The following is a 21,184-nucleotide window of genomic DNA, read 5'->3' as shown; positions in this document are numbered from 1 at the left end:
CATCCCCCCTGGGGGTTGATTTCTCACTTTCTGTCTCTGTCTCTCTCTGGCGAGCGCACGCGCCCTATATCAAAAACCTCTCAAAAAAAGAAAAAAATAAAGTAGCTAACTTGAAGAACATGAAAATAATGGGCCCTGTGAAAAATGGTTGGATTTCCTAGTATGTTAGAGTTCCATGATTGGAAATAGAAAATGTATTGCATAATAATTCACAAGATTGTTATATGATTAAAATTTTCTCATCATGACACACAAATGCATTTGGTTTTTGAGCATTGTTTAAAATGTTTCTCTATTACAATGTCTATTTTGAGTAGCCTTTGAACTAAAGTTCCTTTTATTGGTTCTATACCCAGAGATGAATTTTATTTTGAAATTTCCAGTGGAGTAGATGTAGGGTCAGAGCACTGACACAGGAAAGGAAAGCCTATCTTGGTAGTAAAGGGGTAAAATCTTAAACAAATACAAGTGTCTTATTTTCCTTAAAAAAAAAAAAAGAAAAGAAAGAAAGAAAGAAAGGAGAAAGAAAGAAAGAAGAAAGAAAAAGAAAAGTGGGGGCCAGCAGATGGCATAATGGTTACATCAATGGACTCCCACATGGCCGACCAAGGTTCAAGTCCTAGACCCCATGGCTTGAAAATCTCACTAGGTTCATGTGATACATGCCCATGATACTGGAGGTGGAATGGAGGAGAAGGGATTGAGGCATGGCAATCCCACCTGGGAGGGGATTTCTCTCTCTCTCTCTCTCTCTCTCTCTCTCTCTCTCTCTCTAGTGTGTACACACTAAGTCAAAAAAAAAAATACAAAAGAAAACACTCCCTACAGAAAAGAAAATTTATCCACATTTATGGATATTTGAGTCAAAGAAAGTGGAAGAGCAATTTTGTTTTTAAAAATTTGAAATCTCATTCCAATCATTCTTTGTGAAGTTTGACTTGTAATGAACATACATTAGATAATAACCATTGACTATATATCAACTTGTTCCAGAAGGGTTTCAAGCCACATAAAAAGACAGATAGAATACAAAAGAAAACAGCAGTCAGGTGCAGGTGAGGAGAAAATGAGAAGGCAAAACAAACGAAAAAGGCAAGACTGCGGCCATGCACGGCATGTTCCGTGCCGTACACATTTATAGGGCACAGCATCTCCTTGCACCACGCACGCACCAGGGCGTTCCTAGGTCATTTACCATTGTGAGTCATGTTTCTTATGATGAAAAATAGATTTTATATATTTTTAAATGTACTTTTTCTCTACCGCCCTGTGAAAAAGATGATGAACATGAATAAATTTAGTACATTAAGTATTTTCTGCTTTACATCCTTCTCTCTGTCACCCTCTATACTTCCACTTTCAGTAAATGGCATCACTCCCCACCCTGTCACAAAACCCAAAAAGTTTGGGTCCATTCTAGACATCTTTCTTCCCGTCCCTACTGAATTTTTCTATTCAGCACAAATTCTTAGGGTTCTAGCCCTAAAAGTACATCTGACTCATTACACTTGTCCATTCCCAGTGCTAAAGTTTCATGAATATATTCATCGTCGCTTCCCGATTAGTAAAAACTCCGTAGCTGACCTTTTGCCTACAGCCATAGCACCCCAGTCCATCATGCACATTGGATTGGGTATGTCCTTCTAAAACGCAAATGCTGGTCATGTCACTAAGAGGGTAAAATCTAGCAATAGCCATTCTAATTCCTACAATTCAAAAGCTGTTTGGAACACCTATGAGTGTTACTATCAGGCATGCATCCCAGACTCTTCCTCTGGTGACAATATCAGTTTCCTTCTCAAGGACCATCTCCTTTGCGTATGGAATAGGTGAGCTTCTCAGTGGAACTGATTCTTCCAGTATGTAAATCTTCAGCCTGATCCTCAGAACACAGCATTTCTCTCGCCAAAATACTTGATTCAGGTGACTCAATTAGAGTCAATGAAATTTTGCTGGGAAATCTAGAGAAGAGAATCTTATTCTTTCTCATTGGACTTGAGCCTAGGAGCTCTTTAACCACCACAATACTTAATACCATTTGAAAATGGAGCTATCTACAGACGATGTAGAGAGACAGAGAGAGAGAAAGAGAAGCAAGTTCTGGAGTAATTGTTCCCTAATCTAGGCATATCTATATCCCAATCCTGCCTTGGATATTTTAGTTATGTCATTGTAGTTACTGCCATTTTTAAGCCCTTTGCATATGTGGTCACTGGCAAAGGTGATAGCCTACCTAATATTAGTACAAACATCCCTTATTATGGTATGGTGGACTTCTTGGGAAGTAGCCTCTGCTTACTTGTAAAGTCACATACTCAAAAAAATCACCCACTTGCAATATAGAATCAAAAAAAAATGCATACAGACAACTGCAGTTCTGGGATGCCTTGCCCTTGCATGCCTTGGGAATTTCATTTTCTCATAACGCCATTGCTGTGCTTGTCTGCCTCACTAGCTCATCTCTCAAGGCTCGGCTCAGAAATTACTTCCATTCCTCTTGTAATTCCTCTTCCTGTTCCCGAGGGGAATCACAGATGACCTCATGCACTTATTTACCATCTGGGAGCTAATGGACACTGTCACAGTAGTGAACACTTACTGAGCACTTAAGTGCTTTACTTGGATTAGTGCACGTGGTCCCTGCTCTGGTCTGCATGTTTGCGTCCCTCCAAAATTCACATGTTTGAAACTAACCACCAATGTGATGATATTGGGAGCCGAGGCTGTTGGGTGGTGATTGAGACAAAGGGCTCTGCCTTCATGAATAGGATTAGTGCCCAGATAGAAGCAGCCTCAGAATGCTTTACCCCTGCTACCACGTAAAGACAGATCATGAACATAGTCATCTATGATAAGTCAGGAGGTGAGCCCTTACCAGACACTGATTCTGCTTTATCATGGACTTCCCAGCCTCCAGAACTGTAAGAATAAATTGAATTGTTCACAGCTCACTCACTATTTCGTATTTAGTTATACTAGACTAAATGGATCGAGTCCTTACAATTATTCTCCCCATTTTAAAGATGAAAAAACAGAAGCAGAGAAGTTAAGAAATGTATGCTGTAAATAGTAAGAGGCACAGTAGACTCAGTCTGTGTCAAGCCCTCACTCCTAACCACCACGCTGTATCCTTACCCTGTTTATGATGGTACTATTACTGTATTGTTCATATATTTTTATATTTGTCTATTTGATTGAGATTTTGCTCCACTGATATTCATATCTTTGGACCCTCAATGACAGCTACTATAGTAAGTGCTCAATAAAAATGTGATAAATAAGTCAGTGACAAGTTCTCTCCTGTCACACAATGCAGAATAAGAGAGAGAGTGGTCACAGCAGAAGGATCCTATAAGATCTCAAATTCATCAAGATGTTCTAGATTACTAGCCTTTGAGCCACTTTTTCTCTGCTCGGGCCACTCCTACCTCTCAGGTGCATACTTTCACTTTTACCTAATAAACTACCTTTCCTTTTTCTACAAAAATTTTAAAAACAAAATTTTTTTTTTTTTTAGAATACAACAGCAAGGAACCAACTCAATATCACTCAAGAAAAAGAGCTCACTGAATTCACAAAAATTTCAGAGCCGCATCTGGTACTCACTCATTGTCACCAGGATTTCCTCTCTCCCTATTTTACAGAGAGCTCTCCTCAGTACTGAGCTCACTTTCCGGAAGACTCTAGCCTTTATTACAAAGATGCAGCAGCTCCACATTTGCATTTTGAAGCTCCTGGGACAAAAAAATCTCCCATAGGTAACAGCAAAAGGCAGGGGGAGAACAGCCTTTTAGTTCTCACTGACCCAGGGTGTTCTCAGGCAAGGCCTAAATTGCAGCCCACCCCTTGGACCCAGAACAGTTTGAGTACCACCCAAATCACATGAACTGAGAATGGGGAGGAGACCATCTCCCAAAAGAAAATAAAAGTGCCAGGTCAAGAAGAAAAATGGCAATCAAAATAACAGGTGACCTCCATACAGATCAAAACCACATTTATTTTGTCTGCATGATACAAAAGAAATGTGTTGCTAGAATGATTTTTCTCTGAGATAATCTAACTTTTGATAACGTTTAGTTAATATTGACTAAGTATTTTATACTATAGGCACCTGGCATTTGCAAAGATCTCATCCTACAGGCAGTTGTAAGGCTTGCCTTCAACCAATAATTTTTTTTTTTTCTTTTTGGAGAGGTTTTTGCTATAGGGTGCATACGCTTGCCAGACAGACAGAGAGAGACAGAAAGCAAGAAATCACCCCCCAGGGGGGGATGGCCCCGCCACCATCCCTTCTCCTCCATTCTCTTCTCAGGATCTTGGGCACGCACGCACACGCACCTGGCGTGAGTTTAAGCCACCGGGTCCGGGACACGAACTGCAGTCGACTACGTGGGAGTCCAGCGACATAGCCGTTATGCTAACTGCTGGTCCCTCTTTTTTTTTTTTTTTTTTTTTTTTAAGAAAGATAATTTTGCTATAGGGTGTGTGGGCTCACTGGTGAGACAGAGTGACAGAGAGAGAAAGTGAGAAATCACCCCCCAGGGAGGATTGCCATGCCACAACTCCTCTCCTCCATTCTCGTCTCGGGATTTTGGTGCATGTGTACATGCACCCGCAGTGGGTTTTCAAGCTGCCAGGTCCAGGGCTCAAGCCTCGGTCCAGCACCTTAAGCATTACACCACCTGCTGGCCCTTCCAACCAATACTCTTAAAAGAATGAATTATTCTCAGCTGAGCTACTTTGACTTCCCCTTCAAGGCTCTGACTTTTGACACTAATACTCTGTGCAACAATATATGCAATTATCTTTGATAATTATAAAAAGCAAGGGAAGCATCCTTTTGCAATCATAAAGGGTCAGTGAATCCAATTCCTTTCTTGTCCAGTGTAATGACAGATCTGAAAGGTGAAGTGGAAAAGCCATCCTACGTCATCAATGATGTTGCTGTCTTCGCTTTTTCCTTCTAGTTTCTTGAGAGATTACCAATCAGTATCTGATGATACTAGCAGTTACCACTCACTGGGTGCCTCCTTAGTAATCAGCACCTTGCTGGATCCTTTTGCTTGGTATCGTATTTATTTATTTAGTCCATGAGAGACAAAGGTGGGGAGGGGAGGGCATCGCCCACAGGGTCTTCCATGGCACAGTCCACCCTCCGTTGGCTTAGATCATGGACATGTGTGCACTGCTGGTGTGCTCAAGGAGGTCCTGGGACCTGAACAGAGGGCCTCTGCTACATGGATGCAGTTGTGATACTACCATGCCACCACCTGTCTGAGCATGGTAACTTTACCTTCACAATGTGTCACTGGGTTCAAGACACATTCTAACTTCTAAAAAGAATTTAGTATCACTCCCACCTCCCTCCTATGAAAGGAGAATCCTATGTATAAACATGGACCTGGAGGCAACACCGGGTTATTTCTTAACCCTGAGAATGGAGGAAGAGCAAAGCCTCTTGAGGCCATTACCAAGGTCTTTGTGGATTCTTCTCTCTAGGAAATGTGCCACTCAGAGTCCAGTCGGGAAGTGGGCACATTGAAAAGGAGAACTGCATTCAGAAGGACAGGCAGCTCAGAAGAACCGAGTAAGGACATAAGGGATCCAAGGACTAGCAACAGCAGGAACCCATTAGTATCCCACAGCCTGAGGGGAAGTTGGTTGCTGGGGTGGTGGAGAGCTGAAGACTTGGAAGAGAGAGACCATCCTACAGGAGCTATGCTTGGAGATAAGCCCAGCCACTGCCAGAATCATGAAGCATGAACTCCAGGGCAGGAAAGTCCCCTACTCTGACATTCTCCTTCTACCCTCCTGCTTAGATCCCCCATTGGCAAAACCCAGAAACGGGAGTCTGGATGATGTAGTGCACAGATGCAGACTTCCCATTCAGAGAAGGATGGAGAACAGATGGGGGCCAGAAGGGGCAGGGGGGAATTGACCAGCTCAGGTCTCCCATCTTAGGTGCCTTCTGTCTCTAGACAGAAAATTCCTCACAGCTGGTACAATAAAACTCATGCCCTGTTTTGAGAATAGCAGAAGAACACAACCAGCACTGTGTAAGTCTGCCTGTAATTTATGCACAAGGAGCTGTCGTGTCTCAAAAATGGTCCATCTCCACCTACAGTAAAATTGTATGGGAGTTTTGAGTCAAAGGATTGCAGTGATGAACAGAAGGTTTTGCCACAGTGCCCTCCCATAAGTCTCCTTCACCCCCTTGAATTTACAATAAGTTTCTGGTGGAGCATTCAGGGATGCAAGGTTCTAGCCAAATAGCTATACAGCTCATCCTAATCTGTATGCTCCTATCACCTCTTTGGAGATGAGAATACCAAAGCTCAGAGATTTTACTCACAGCCAAGTCTTAATAAATGTGGGGTTCAAAGTCCTACCCATTCTCCTCCAATGCCCCTGCTCTGTCCTGAGCACACACCCTGCACCTCCCTGCCTCTCAAGCCCTCCTTGAGACATAGTTTCAGAGAGATCATTGTTCTCAGGGGAAACAATTCATCCTCAATTCCTTTCCTTTGATCCAACTAAACATCATTTTCCTCCTATTCAGCTGGGAGCTAAGCCTCTCACAATCAGAACGAGCTCAGGCACGATGAAAATACTCAGTGTGGCCAGACTGTACACCGCTCTGCAAAGTCTAGAGAACCTAACATATACCAACCTTTGTTTCTTGCTCTGCCTAAGGAGCAAAGACTGGCCCCAAACGACTAGTAAAAACCCTCTGGGTCTGGTTTAGTTCTGCCAAGGAGAACCCAACGATATGTTAGTATTATCATTATATCACTATATCACAATACTTGGAAAAATCAGGATGTCTAAATTTTTTGTTTCCCTATAATGAACAAACACACACACACACACACACACACACACACACACACTCTTCTCAGGATTAATCCTGACAGAAAGACCATACTCTCCGCAGGCTTCATATGTCCTCAGATGTAGTTTGTAGATGTCAAATATGTTGGGCAACTAAAGAGTCTTTTGAGAAAGAAAATTAAAAGAAAAAAGCATGTAATTTGCAGTGCCATATTCTAGTTTCCAAGAGGCATATTGATACTTCTTCTTTGTGCTCTCCACAGGGTTTCTCAAACTCAGTAATGGACATTTGGGGTCAGGCCACTTTTTGTCATAGGAGACCACCCTGTGCATTGCAGGACAGCACCCCTGGCCTCTCACCCACCAAATGCCAGTAGCGTTTCCACCCCCTCCCCACAGTTACAAGAATCAGCATTATCTCCCAACGTTGCCGAATGTCTCCTGAGGGCAAGGACAAAGTTGTTCCCACTTCTGTACAGTCTCGTCATGGTGACAGAGTCTATCTAGTCCCCACAACCTACCCATTTGCCAACATTTGCCAGTAGACCTTTTCTATAGACATTACTACCTGACTGGTTATCATTCCCTTGTGAGAGCCCCGAGTTAACAAATACCCATGCCGGAAGATGTACGAGGTGCAGAGTGCAACGCCAAGTGTGCCCTTATCCCAGTTCCCTTTTACTACCGCCAAGATACTTCTTTTCTGTTTCATCTAAGGTATAAAAACCACAGTCTCCAATTTCTAAGAGTATACTCCAAGAAAAAAATTCATAATGTGCACAAAGTTTTAATTGCAGAACCTTGCAGCCAGCCTTCTACTATGTAAAACTGGGAAAGAACCTAAGTTTCTGACATCAGAATATGGTACACTCACCAATGAAATATAGTCATTTAAAATGAAGAAGATAAAATGTACTGGTACCATAAGATATTCACAAAATTGGTAACTAAAAAATGTTTTCAGTAATTATCCCATTTTTAAAGTATGTTTGCACACATGCACAGAAAAAAAGTCTGACTAAAAATAAATAAGCAATTTGGGGCCCACCCTGTAGCCTAGTGGTTAAAAGGAACTAGTGGTTAAAAGATACCACATGCCAACTACAGTTCAAATTCTAGCCCCAACATCTTAGAAACATGCCAGATGCATGTGCACGTGTGCCCAAGATCCCTACAGAACGAAGAAAAAGGGATCGCAGCTTGACCATGTCTTATGGTGAGAGTACTTTTTCTTCCCTCCTTTTTCTTTATCTCTCTTCATATCCCTCTCCAGTGAGCACGCACACTGGCAATAAAAAAATTTAGTTATAAAAATAGTTTTTTTTTTAATGTATTTATTCCATGAGCAATTCAGATAAGCAGACAGATAGAGGAACAGATTCCCAACACGGTCTGACTCTGTGATACATCCCCAGCCCCACCCGCCTCTAGATCACGGTACGAGCCTGCCCAGCACGCTCCGGGAGGTGTCTGTGCTCACAATCTTCCCACGTGTGTCAGTCCTCAGTAGATTTTACTGCAGCTCACTATTGAGGCTCTAACACAGAGTTAAATTCCTACATTTTTTATTTTTATTCTCGATTTTTTATTTTAAAATTATATTTTACATAAAGCTTTTATACAAAAACACTTGAATAGGGTAATTACACATGATTTTGTTTCAAAAAAAATTTCAGAGGAAAAAAAAAATCCAAGAAGAGAGATAAATAAAACCTCTAAAATTGTAGGTAAAAGCATGAAACAGCATCATCCTTAAAGTTTTCTGGTGGCATATCTGAATATCTATTCCAGAGGATTCTTTAAAGCAATAATAAGATAAAATAATCCCAGTTTATATGTTTTTAAATGATCCCATCCTAATTTAAACAGGGAAGGAAATGAGCCTTGAGTTGACATCATTTTATTGCATTTTTATTAGCCCAGATCTATAAACTCAATGGGTTAACTGCAGTATGAAGTCATTCAGAACCAATGCATTTGTCAGATGGCAAAAGCATTTATGAGCAGCAATATTTAGAAGGCTGCTTCATGGCTTCACTCCAATGCCATCACGGAGGTGGCAGAATTTATTGAGGTAAAAACTTGCCCAGTCAAGTCAGAATTCCAAGAAAGGATCTGAGAGCGCTGGGAGTAGAAAAATCATAAACTCTAAGGGGTTGGATAGATGTTCTTACACTGCAAAAGTGCTATCTTTTACAAGATTATGAGATGCTGGCTTGGCTGAAATAAATAACAAGAAAAGGCAAAGCCTCTGTGGCCCATCCTTCCCACAGCTCCAGATAACATTTTTGGCGCACTGTGCACCCCCTATTGTCACTGAAATTACTTGGGAACCATAATAGGGGTTGGGAAGACTAAAAAAAAATCAGGTCTTACTAGACTCAGAACTAAAACTAAAGCACTGAGCCTTTCCACTTGGTCAGATTTTTGGCAAATAATTAGGTGGCTGGGATGTGAGATGGCTAAAACCCAGGAAACATAAGCATCCACTCAATGTGGTCCTCAGAGTTCACAGAAAATGCGTATTATGAAAATGCTATGAATGGATTCAAATTATTTTGCACCAAAATAAACTCATGCTTTAATTCTATTTTCCATAAACTCTTTGAAGTCCACTTGTGTACTGACATATGTGCACACAGAAGTAGTTACCCACTTGACTTCTCACTAGGGTTGCCAGATAAAATTCAGGAAATTCAAGTGTCAGTCTCAGATAGTGGTTTAGTTTAAGTCTTCCTCAGATATTTCCTGAGTACCCTGTTCTCTTTGGCAGCTCTCCTCCTCCTAGAACTCATCTGCAAAGACAAAAATGTGAATCCAGGAAAGCTTTGGGGGTGGGGGGTTGGGGGTAATGTTGTCATTGCTCATATGATAGGCAGTAGCTTTTCTTATTAGAGGGGATTCTTAGCTTCCTGAAACAGTTTTAAAAGACCAAAGTTAGCTGGATCAGAAAGACCTATGAGAACCAGGTGAAAAGTCAGAAACACATCATCTAACCCTGGCAATTCCAGCAATCAGCTTTGTATGACATTTGGCTGAGCCACCTAAATTCCGTCAGCCTGTTTTCATGGTCAAGGGGCTCTGGGAAGTGCATGGCTACCTTTCTTTCTCTGCACTCCTGACAGAAATTGATCAACAACGGCATTTCTGCTTCCCACTATGCCCATTTCTGCTTCCCACTATGCCCAAGAGCAGACAGAATTCTCAACTGTCTCTAGGAAGCTACCATCCATCAACAAGAATCTGTTCTTAAGGTCAAATCAGCTTCCTTCTTTGAATTAAATGAGTCTTAGGTGTCCCTTGCAGTTCCCATGAAAGTTTAGAGTCCCTTGTATTCTAATTCAACTCTATGAAACAAGGTCAAATCCTCAGCTAAAAGCAAACATTGACAACCATCTTGTAACACTGATTTTTATGCAAATTCAGAGCAGGAATAATGACCAGGCCTGGTAGGAGTCGATGAGAACACCAGCGCGGGCGTTGGTAGATGTGGTAGACACGGCTCCCGTCCTCGGTGGTGGACTGGATTCCACTCCGCTCCTCGTTTCTGCCTAACTGCAACCATAAGTGTCTCCTTCCACTGACTTGCTGCTTTACCCCCAGCCACCTTTTCTACAACATGGCCTCAGTTATCTCGTCATTTTAACCTCTCCCAGCCTCATAGCCCAATCTAGTTCATGACATCTTTCTTGCTTCATCTCTGTTTTCTCCCTGCCTGATTCCTTATTTCCTCTGTTCACCAAGAGGTCAGACTTGGCTGCTGTCTAACTCAGGGCCCTCCTTTGGTCCAGTCAGCCAAGACTGCAAATAGCTGTAGAAAATACAGTGACTTGCTCAAAGCTCATCATTAGAAGGTGCTAGCGCATCATTTTTTCTTTTTCATCTTTTTTCCAAAAGGGTGTAGTCAGGCAGGCATCCTGATGCTCCATGCAACTGCGGTAATGTATGTGAAAACTGGCTAGCTTGTTTTCCCTCCAAAGCAGACCCTGAGTCAAGGCTGAGCAGCAGCAGTTTATGTGGAAAGTGCAGAGAAGACCAAGTAAGAAAGCTGTAAGGTAGCAAGGAAGGGCTAGCAGGGAGAGGAGAGAAGGCAGTGTGTGTGTTACTAAGCAACAGCCACAGAGGTCGGCTAAAATTTATCCCAAGGGCAACTAGAGGAAATGAGACAAAACACACACCCTACAATTACCTCACCCAAGAAAATGACTGAGCATTTAAAGACCAACTTCCCAAGAGCCATTGGCCAAAGGCTTCTCCCAGAGATGTCATTGTCCCGCACTTTGATGCTCCAGCAGAGTGGCTTTTCCAGGTTCTGAAAGAAAGTTTCAAGCACAGAGATGGCGATAAAGCAGCTGAAACTAAATCAGTTCAGATTCAAGGGACCTAAGAGAGGCACCGACATCACCTGCTTCAGCACCTGGCCAACTTCTAAGTAAATGTTAGCCCATGAGGCAGGTGGGTCTTGTGCTTTTTGTTCCTGGCACATCATCAATGTTCAATAAAGATTTGTGGGATAAATGAGTGTATTAATTAATTAATTAATTTTATAAAAATAAATATAAGTATTGGGGCTCCTTCATATTTGCCTTTCTCTTTATGCAAATTAAGAGGTAAGATGATGAGAAAATGGTATAAGGAACAATTTACTGGGGACAAAGGACCATCTAGGACTAAAAACAATCTGTTTGTTTTACTTCTTCCATGAGAGAGGGAGACAAAAAGAGAGGTACCCCAAAGAAGGTCTTTATGCTGCAATATGCTCCCAGACTCAGCTAGCCTGAATCACAGGCATGTGCCCAAAGCACAGAGAGAGACCTTGGGATCCAAAAGAGGGGCCCTCCCATGAGGCTTCAGCATCAAGGATCATTGCTTTTCCACGGTGCCACCATGGCTGGCCAGGCCTGGGTTTTAATACCAGCTTTCTTTGCACTGCCACCATGACATTGGCAAAGCAGAAGAAACATCTTTCTCCTACTAACTCTTCATACTGTATTTTAATGAATGTTTTTTAAAATTTATTCTTTTTTCATTTTTTATTTAAATGTATTTATTTACATTCATTTGCTATACATCATTACAACATACAAATTGAGATTTTCCATCCAAAATACACTGAATATTGGCTCGATCAAGCACATCAACATACGTGTTATCATCAACAAATAATTTTCCATTTCTTGTTTCCTGTATATTTTGCTTTTTTCCCCATCCTTGATTCCCTATCTCTCACCCTCTGCCATCTCCCACCCTCTTCCCACACTATCTCTGGTATCCATGGTTGCTTTCTATGCCTTCCCCCGCACACACATTTTATTTATTCACTAAAGATCTTAATTAACCTAAATATTTTCAGTAGCAAGCACAGCTGATATATACATATCCATGAACACAAGTCTGACTTTAAGCATAAACCTCAGTGAGTAGAATGAACATATTATAAAGTAGCACCTCGCTGGGACTATATAGTTTACTGCAGCCATCAAATAGGTATTTTTAATGCATTTTTTTTTATTTCAAGAAAAACAGTTTTCATAAGTTTTTTTTTTTCCTGAAACTTTTTTTTAGTTAGTTAATTTACATTCATCCCCTCAGCATCACCACAGCATACAAAATGTGATTTCCCATCCAGAATATACTGCATAGTGGCTTAATCATGCATGTTATCATCAATAATTTTCCATTTCTATCCATATATATATATATATATTTACCCCTATGTCTGACCCTCTTCCAATTCCCACCCTCTTTTCAAAATTTATCCTTCATATTTATTTTTATTTCATCTCAGCTGTATGAAATAATGACAAACAGAGGAAGGCGTACGTGTCCCCCTTCCCTAGTCTTGCATCCCCAAGGACAACTCTGAGCCCTATTCTGGCTTAAAGCCCATCCCAACCACACTGCAAACAAGGCTGCAGCAATAAGCCACATCCACTGAGACAGCCTGAGAAGGGCTTTGCTCTAATCCCATTCTCTCCCCCGAGCATGTTCAGCCATTTAGGAAATAAGCAAGAAGCCGCATCTGGAACTAAACACTGGGTCTCCTACTGGTAGCACCAAATCAGACAGAGGCTGATTTGGACAGAGGCTGAAGCAGACTGCCCAGTGGTTACCTCTTTGTCTGGACCTCATTTGCCTTTAAAACAGAAACTTCTCCATTCCGCCTCAGAGACGACAGGGGACAGCCTCATCCCAAATCAAACACATAATGGCCAAGAGAGACTGCCCACACGCGTGACCCTCGTCACCACTGATCCCTACATGGACACAAAGTCGTCTCACCAGTCAGAGAAATTGCTACTCCCTTCTCCATCTGAAGGAGTCCTTAAGAGGTAAGTCAGTGGCAATTTTGAGTCAATGCTCATGAGAGAATGGAAATGCCTACCTTTCAGAGTAGTAGAAACTAGGAAAGAAAAAAAAAAATGACACCTTCTCCACCATACCTGTGAGAACAGAGTTAGTCTATAAACACATTTCCCTTCAGTGCTCAGGGTCTGGGGCCTAAGCACACCATCGGGTATGCCCTACAGAACTGTGGGCAGCAGTTCCTCTTTCCTCCTCTGCCACAAGGCTGGGAACACTCCTACGTCTGTGCAGAATCCATAGTTCTTCGGTAGCCACAGGTGTCGGTATTGTCTCCCACCCTAAGATGGTTACTAAACTCTACAGTGAATGCTTAGCCAGAGGAGTGTAGGGATGTCATTCCAGGGTTCTAATAAGTCAAAGAGAATACTGTTTCTTTGGGAATGTTTCTTCCTAACCAAAACAAGATAAGAAAATAATAATTTTGCTTTTGCTTCAAGGCCTACTTTGATAGCAGAATGGGATGTGGTCAGTTTACTTTTTAAGGTACTGACCTCTAGTGGCCCACAATAGTAACTACCATGCTAGAGAGTGAACTGGGTTTATACAATTCAAGTGTGAGCTAGAATTAACTTCAGAGATAACCTTTCTCTGATCAATTCATGTTACCGGTGAGGAGAGAGACATATAAAAGATCAATAATTGGTCAGATTTCACTAAGATGGAACTGGAACTAAGGTCTTCTGTCTTTCAACTCAGTTCATGTCTTCCCACTGCCTAGCGCTTAAATTTACCACGTACTTTGCAACTTATCTATCACTGACAGATACTAATTAAATGTCAGGTGTGTGGATAGACTGAGGGACATAAAAGTTTTAATTTGAAATTAGAGATCAACTAAAACCCAAAGTTACTTGCCTTATTTTATTAGTAAATGGAAAATCTAAGCTTTGAGGCCAGCAGTTCAGTCTTACACTGATTGCCACCATTCCTAAGGGACCCCAATACTTTTCCTAAGAACCCTACTACTAATGACAGACAGCCTTTCTAAGTGGAGCAGAAGCAGACTTTCCGGCTGTCTTTAACACACTCGATTTGAGAGTAAATTGCGTCTGTCAGACTCAGTCATAGGTCTTTGTCCTCAAATAAGGACCCCATAAGAACGTTCCTTCATGTGTCAATTTGTTCTTTCAATCCATCTTTACTGAGTATCTACTGTGTGCCAGAAACTGCCTCGAGTAATGAGAAACAGTGGAAAGACACAACCATGGGTCAGCCTATGCTAGTGGGAAGCACTAGGAGGAAAGGGGAAAAGGAGGCTCCAGTGTTAGTGGAGATCTGAGTTAGGAGAGTCCTGGAGGTAGCTATCAAGCATATTTAATATACAGGAGAATCTGTGAGTAAACTTCAAGATCCATTGGTAATGTAACTCTGGTTAGCAGTGAAAAGAGAGAATCTCCACATGGGGTGGGGCAAATCTCGGGCCTGATACTGCTCCAAACCATTGTTCCTAGAATCCACTTGCTTTTTGGAATTTTGAAGTCTAAGGAAATCACTAAGTATGGCAGAGTCTAAGCCCAAGCAAGCAAATGTGCGTAGTGGCAGGTGTCTCTTTTCCACATGCTCAAAACTCTCTCTCAGGGACCAGCAGGCGGTATGGTGGCTAAGGCACTGGACTTCCACATGGCCGACCTTTCAAGTCCCTGACCTGGTGGCTTGCTTTCTCACTTTTCCTCTCTCTTGTGCATACATGTGCAAATTTTAAAAATAATAGTAATAGTAATAAATAATTATTTTTCTAAAAATCTTCTCTCTCTTGAATAGTGAGAACACAGACACTACCAATCTACAGATGGCTTTTACTCCAGAAATCTGTTTGCTAGCCAGCTCTTTGGAATCCACCACATTTCCAAACACATCAACAGTGATTGAAATCAGAAGAAGGTCTATGAAAATTTTATTTATATCCTAGTTCTAAGAATATAGCCTTCCACTTTAACAGAAATCAAAAAGAGATATAGGTGTTCCCGGATACTTTTTTCCCAATATGCCTTCTGTACAAATGTAAGAACCTCAACTTTAGGTTCCCAGGCATTCTCCATCAGGAGATAGAGCAAAGTTGCCTCTACAGAGAAAGCTGCAGTTGTAAACAGTCATAAATATCCCTGGCCTGTAATCATTAGAAGGGTATTCCTAAACTGAGTCTAACTAGCTGCCTGTCTCCCAGTTATCTCTGTCACTTCACACATCATACAAGGAAATACAGTATGATTGGGGTATCACAGAGTTTGAGAAAAATGTAGGTGTATCAGACTGTCTAGTGAAGCAGAATACATATTTTAATCAAGACATATTGTCAGTTGTTCCTCTGTCTAGTGAGATCACCACGACTCCTTGGATAAGATAATGTTTCAACAAAGGGTCCTTTGAGCAGCTTGTCTTTAAAACAAGTGAATACCCACTGTCCTGGGAAATGAGGATATAACAGCATTTTTTATGGTATGACTAATGTGCCCCTAATTTCCAAATGTCCCTTGTGGTCTTTGGCATACACAGAATAAACTTTCCAAGGAGGCCAAGAAACCTCCTGGATGGGAAAGAGATTTAGGTATTGAACTGTTTCATGTTGGATTTCAACATCATTAGAACCTCAGCAAACAACTTGGACAGTCCAAATAGGGATCGTCCAGCCGAAAAGGGTACTTGGCACAACGGAGAATGCAGCATGAGGAAAGAGGGAGTCGTGGGCTGGCGACCACAGCTCCAAGTAGAGCTCAGGCGACGTGTGGGGTACTGAGTGCAGTTTCTGGGGAAGCCTGTGACTGAGGTCTACACCCCTCCAGATGTGGGAGGCTCTACTGGGTCATTCTGGTGCAAACCATATTGGAGAAGCCGGAGTTTCTCAATATCAGCCCCCCACTGACATGTGGGGCCAAGTAATGTTTTTGCATTGGGGCAATGATGATCCTGAATGATGATCCTGTGTATTGAGGGGTATTTAGTACTATTTCTGCTCTCTACCCACAAAATACTAGTACTCACCTCCCATCACCACTTGTGACAACTAAAAATGTCTCCGAAGTTTGCCAGTTGTACTAGAGTTTGGTGTCAAGATCAACACTGGTTGAAAAGCACTTGTATAACTTAAAAAAGTATAACCCCGGACTCTCCAAGGGTTATATGGACTATCAAGCATATCAATGCAGCTAAAGGCTCCAGCACTTTGATTTGGGGTAAACATTTCCAGCAGTAGCTGCTTAAACGTGTCCCTCCACCAGCATTTGGACCGAGGGTCACCCTTGGAATCGAGTAAGCTCCTCAAGATTTAGGAACAACTCTGGGTGGCAACAAAACCTCACAAAGGAAAAGCTCCAAGTCCCCTCGCGTTTGTGCACTGAGCTGGAGAAATGGTCCTGTTAGTGAGGCACACTTCAGGGAAGTACTGATGGCTGCAGAAAAGAGAATGTAAAACTTACTGACAAATATCATTTTTTGAGAAGAAAACTAAAAATTCACGACTCACGCTAGAGCAGTAGTTTTCTCTGATATGTGAGAGCATCGCCAGTTATTTCAAATTATGACATGAGTTTCTAAATAAAATGAATCTTACAACATTTTATCCTCAATAGTGCTGACAGCTCTCCTGGGGAGTAGGAATGTTATTAAATGAAGCAAATGAGAAGAAAGTGTTGTCATTCAAAACAAGCTGAAAATCATAGCACTGGGGGATGCGAATTAAATGCTTTAATATCTATCAAATAAAAATAGCCTACACAGCCAACATACTGAGTCAATAAGTGTTTCCCTCCATTTACTACAGAAACAAAAAGTTTAATTTGCTGGAGTTCGACTTACATTGCAGGGATTTAGTAAATTGGAAAATATAAATCCAAAGTTGAAGAGTGTGGTTTTATAAAAATTTATGACTCAAAGGTGATTCTTCAGCTTTCAATTTAAGCCTCATTTTAGCAATGTGCTTTCCTCATGATACCTTTTGCTTTTACAGAGAATAAATCAGCTGTAATCAAAAGTATGTCATAAACTGAAAAGATCAAGTTAGAATGACACGTCCACCTGAAACGGAAGTCCGTGTGTCCAGCTGTGAAAAACGTATTTTAGCCATCGATTGACTAAAATAATGTGCCATTGCAGCTTTCCTCCACAGAGAACAAAGCATAGCAGCCTCATCTGAGCTTTTACCATGGTTTAGTGTTTATTGTGGTGTTTTAATATCCCAAAGAAGCTTCAAACTCTAGTGGCATTGAATGCATTTGCTTGTTTTTTGCAGGAGGCTGGGGATATATATGTCATGTTCTGACTCTTCTAGCCTTCAGAATTGTGTGTTGAAGCCCTCCCCCACAATCTGATCGTATTTGGCAGTGGAACCTTTCTTTGCACAGTAGTTAGGTTTAGATGAGGTCAGGAGGGTGGTGCTCCCATAATGGGATTAGTGGTCTTATAAGAAGATGAAAAGACCAGAGTTCATATGCTCTCCGACATGTGAGGACAGAGCTATAAGGTGGCTCTTTGTGAGCCAGAAAGAGGCCCTCACCAGAATGAGACCATTTTGGCACCCTGATCTCCAGCCTCTAGAAGTGTGAGAAATAGTGTCTGTTAAAGCCACCTAGTATGTGATGTTTTGTTAGGATTATGACTGGCTAAGACAACATGGAAAAAATACTCCTCAGAAGAAATGTTCTGAGGAAATCATGATCATATTTTATTTATTCATTCATTTAAAGATGTGATTCCTATGGTTATTATTGTTGCATAAAATGACCCCAAATGTAGAGAATTAAATGATCGTTTTAGAATGCACATGGATTCAGTGTGTTTGGAATTTGAACACAGCATAGTTGGATGGCTAGTGGCCGCGCCACAATGTCTGGGACTTCAGCTGAGAAAACGTAAATCCTAGGAGGCTACAATCGTCTAGGGGCTGAGATCAGCTAAGCATTTGTTCTCTCCCGTGTCTGGAGCCTTAACCAGAATGACTGAGGCTAGGATAGAGACTGTACACAGGGCCTTCCCATAGGGCTTCTCCCTCTCATAGCGTGGTGCCCTCAGAGTAGTCAAACTTCTCACATAGTGGCCCAGGACTCTAAGCATAAAACTTCTACAAATAACATTAAAAAAAACAATTTTTTTTCTTTTTTGTTATAGGGCATGTGTGCTCACGAGAAGGTGGTGGCGGGGAGGTCACTCCCCAGGAGGGATGGCCATGCCACAATATCTTCTCTTTCATTCTCCTCTTGGGATTTCAGGCATGCACACACATGTACCCCGCATGATTTTCAAAGCGCCAAGTCTGGGACTTGAACTGCAGAGTCAGCCTTGTAGAATCCAGTATCTTAACATTCATGCCACCTGCTGGCCCCCAAAATCACATCATCATTTATACAAATAACATAGAAACCACATCTTCTCAGCCTCATAATTCAGCCAGCAAGTCAGCACCATCTTTGCCATACTTGATTGATCAATGCAAGCACAAGCTCACTCAGATGCAAAGAGAGGGAACTAGAGCCCACTTGGTGGAAGGAGTGTAAAAGAACTTGAGGAGTTTGTATTTCAACTACACAGAGTCATATCAATATAGAACACAGGATATTTATTGTTAGGAAAAATTAAAAATATGACTTCAGATCTATCAGACTTTTTAAATCATAAGGAATATGTTGAAAAATGTTATGCAAATCAATTCCAAAACAAAGCTGAGAGCTTCCTTAAAATATGTAATATACTAAAACTGTAATAAGAAGAAATGTAAACCTGATTAGTTTTATAAGTATTAAAGAAATTGAATGGCTGGTCAGAAATCTAGACACACACACACACACACACACACACCAATTCTCAAAAAATATATATACATTACTACTCACTAGAAAAATGTAAATCAAAACTATGTAGAGATACCATTTTATACCTTAGGATAGCTGTAATTTTTTAAAAAATGAAAATAACAAGGGGCAAGAATGTACTGAAGTTGAAAGTCTTGTACATGACTAGGGGGATGTAAAAGTGTCCAACTACTGTTTGACAGCTCTTCAAATAGCTAAAAATATAATTGCCATATGACCCAGCAATTCTAGCTCCAAATATATGGCCAAAAGAATTGAAAACAGGAACTCAGATGGATACTTACAGGCAACTGTTTGTTACAGTAATATTCACATAGCCAAAATGTAGAAGCATCCTGTGTCCATCAACAGGTGAATAGATAACCAAGATGTAGTATAGACATGCAAGTGAATATTATTTGGATTAAATAGGAATTATATGCTAATACATTCTACAATATGAATGAGACTTAAAGATATTATGCTATGTAAATTAAGCCAGAGGTGAAGGGACAAATATTATATGAATCCATTTAAATGAAATATCTAGAACATAGAGAAATTTTTTAGAATAAAAAATGTATTAGAGATGATCAGGAGATAATGAGAGTAGATAAGAATGGGAAATCATTTAATGAGTAGTTTCTGTTGGGGTGATAAAATGAAGTTTTGAAAACTGATAGTGGTAACAGTTGCTTACATTTGTAATTGTACTAAAAGCCATTGAATTATAAACATAAAATGGGTAAACTTGTAAATTTTATGTTATATACAAACATATATATTTTTACCACAATAAAAACAAAAAATTCATTGGATGCTGACAGTTTTATAGACAAGTTTACAGAATAAATATTGCTAATTTTACTTGAACTTGCAGAGATAAGAGAAAGAAATATTTAATCTTCTTTTTTAAGGCTAGAATGTCCATTAGCTTAAAATAAGAACAATTTAAGAAAGTAAACAAAAATGACAAGATATAAACACAAAGTTACTTACAAAGATTACCCCATTAGACTAAAATAGGACCTCTTAAGCTAAAACAATGCAGGCAAAAGAAAAAAATGGGAAGATATATAGAAAACTCTCAAATAAAAGAAATTTCAGCAAATTATACTATACTCAAATTATCTTTCAAATGGGAAGGAGAAATAATATTATTTCCAGATAAACAGAAGCTGAAAGAATTCACTAAAAGTAGGCCAGATTTTCAGGAAGTGCTTAAAGAAATACTACACCCAGAAAACTAAAAGGAGATAAATAGGAGCCAAAGATCATAAAACCACTAGGAAAAAAAAAAACCTAACAGACAGGGCTATATCTACACATATTGATAATATTATCTATTGATGAATAAAATTTCTCATCTAAAAGACACATATTGGCTCAATTAATTAAGAAAGAAATCCTCTATATGTCATTTATAAGAAACACACTCATTGACAAAGATAATACATAGACTAAAAATGAAGAACTGGAAAAAATGGTTTCATGCAAACAGAAAGAAAAAAAGGCAAAAGTCACAATATTTATATTGGACAAAACAGACTTTAGGGTAAAAACAGGCAAAGAAGGATACTACATAAGTTTAAAAGGATTAGTTCATCAAGAAGAGTTAATAATCATAAATATTTGTGCAACCCATCACAGGGAACCCAAATATGTGAAAGAAAGACTGCTAGATCTAAAGGGAGATATAGCCTGCAGCACACTAGTGGTTGGGGATTTCAACATCCCAATAACACTACTAGACAGGTCATCTAGACAAAGAAAATAAAGAGACACGGGAGCTAACTGATACTGTAAACTAAACAAACCCGACAAACACATATAGAATTTTTCACCGAGCAATTGTAAAATATACTTTTCTCTCATCTCCACATGGAATATTTTCAAACTGACCACACAATAGTTCACAAAACAAGCCTCTACAAATTTAAAAGTACAGAAACTATACCCAAAATCTTCTCTGACCACAACAGAATTAAGCTCAAAATCAACCATAGAAAGAGCTCTTGAAAATGCACATACACACACAAACACACCAAAAAAAAAAGGAAACTATACAACTAGATCAATGACTTTCAATCTACTGAAGAAATTATGACTGAAATCAAAAGATTCATTGACATCAAAGATAATGAACGTATTTCTTTCCATGACCTTTGGGACACAGTGAAAGTAGTCATAAGTGAGAAGTTCATGAC

This window comes from Tupaia chinensis, unplaced genomic scaffold (assembly GCF_000334495.1).
Source record: "Tupaia chinensis unplaced genomic scaffold, TupChi_1.0 Scaffold000138_1, whole genome shotgun sequence".
Classification (NCBI taxonomy): domain Eukaryota; kingdom Metazoa; phylum Chordata; class Mammalia; order Scandentia; family Tupaiidae; genus Tupaia; species Tupaia belangeri.
The sequence above is the reverse complement of the archived record's forward strand: the minus strand, read 5'-3'. Positions refer to the sequence as shown.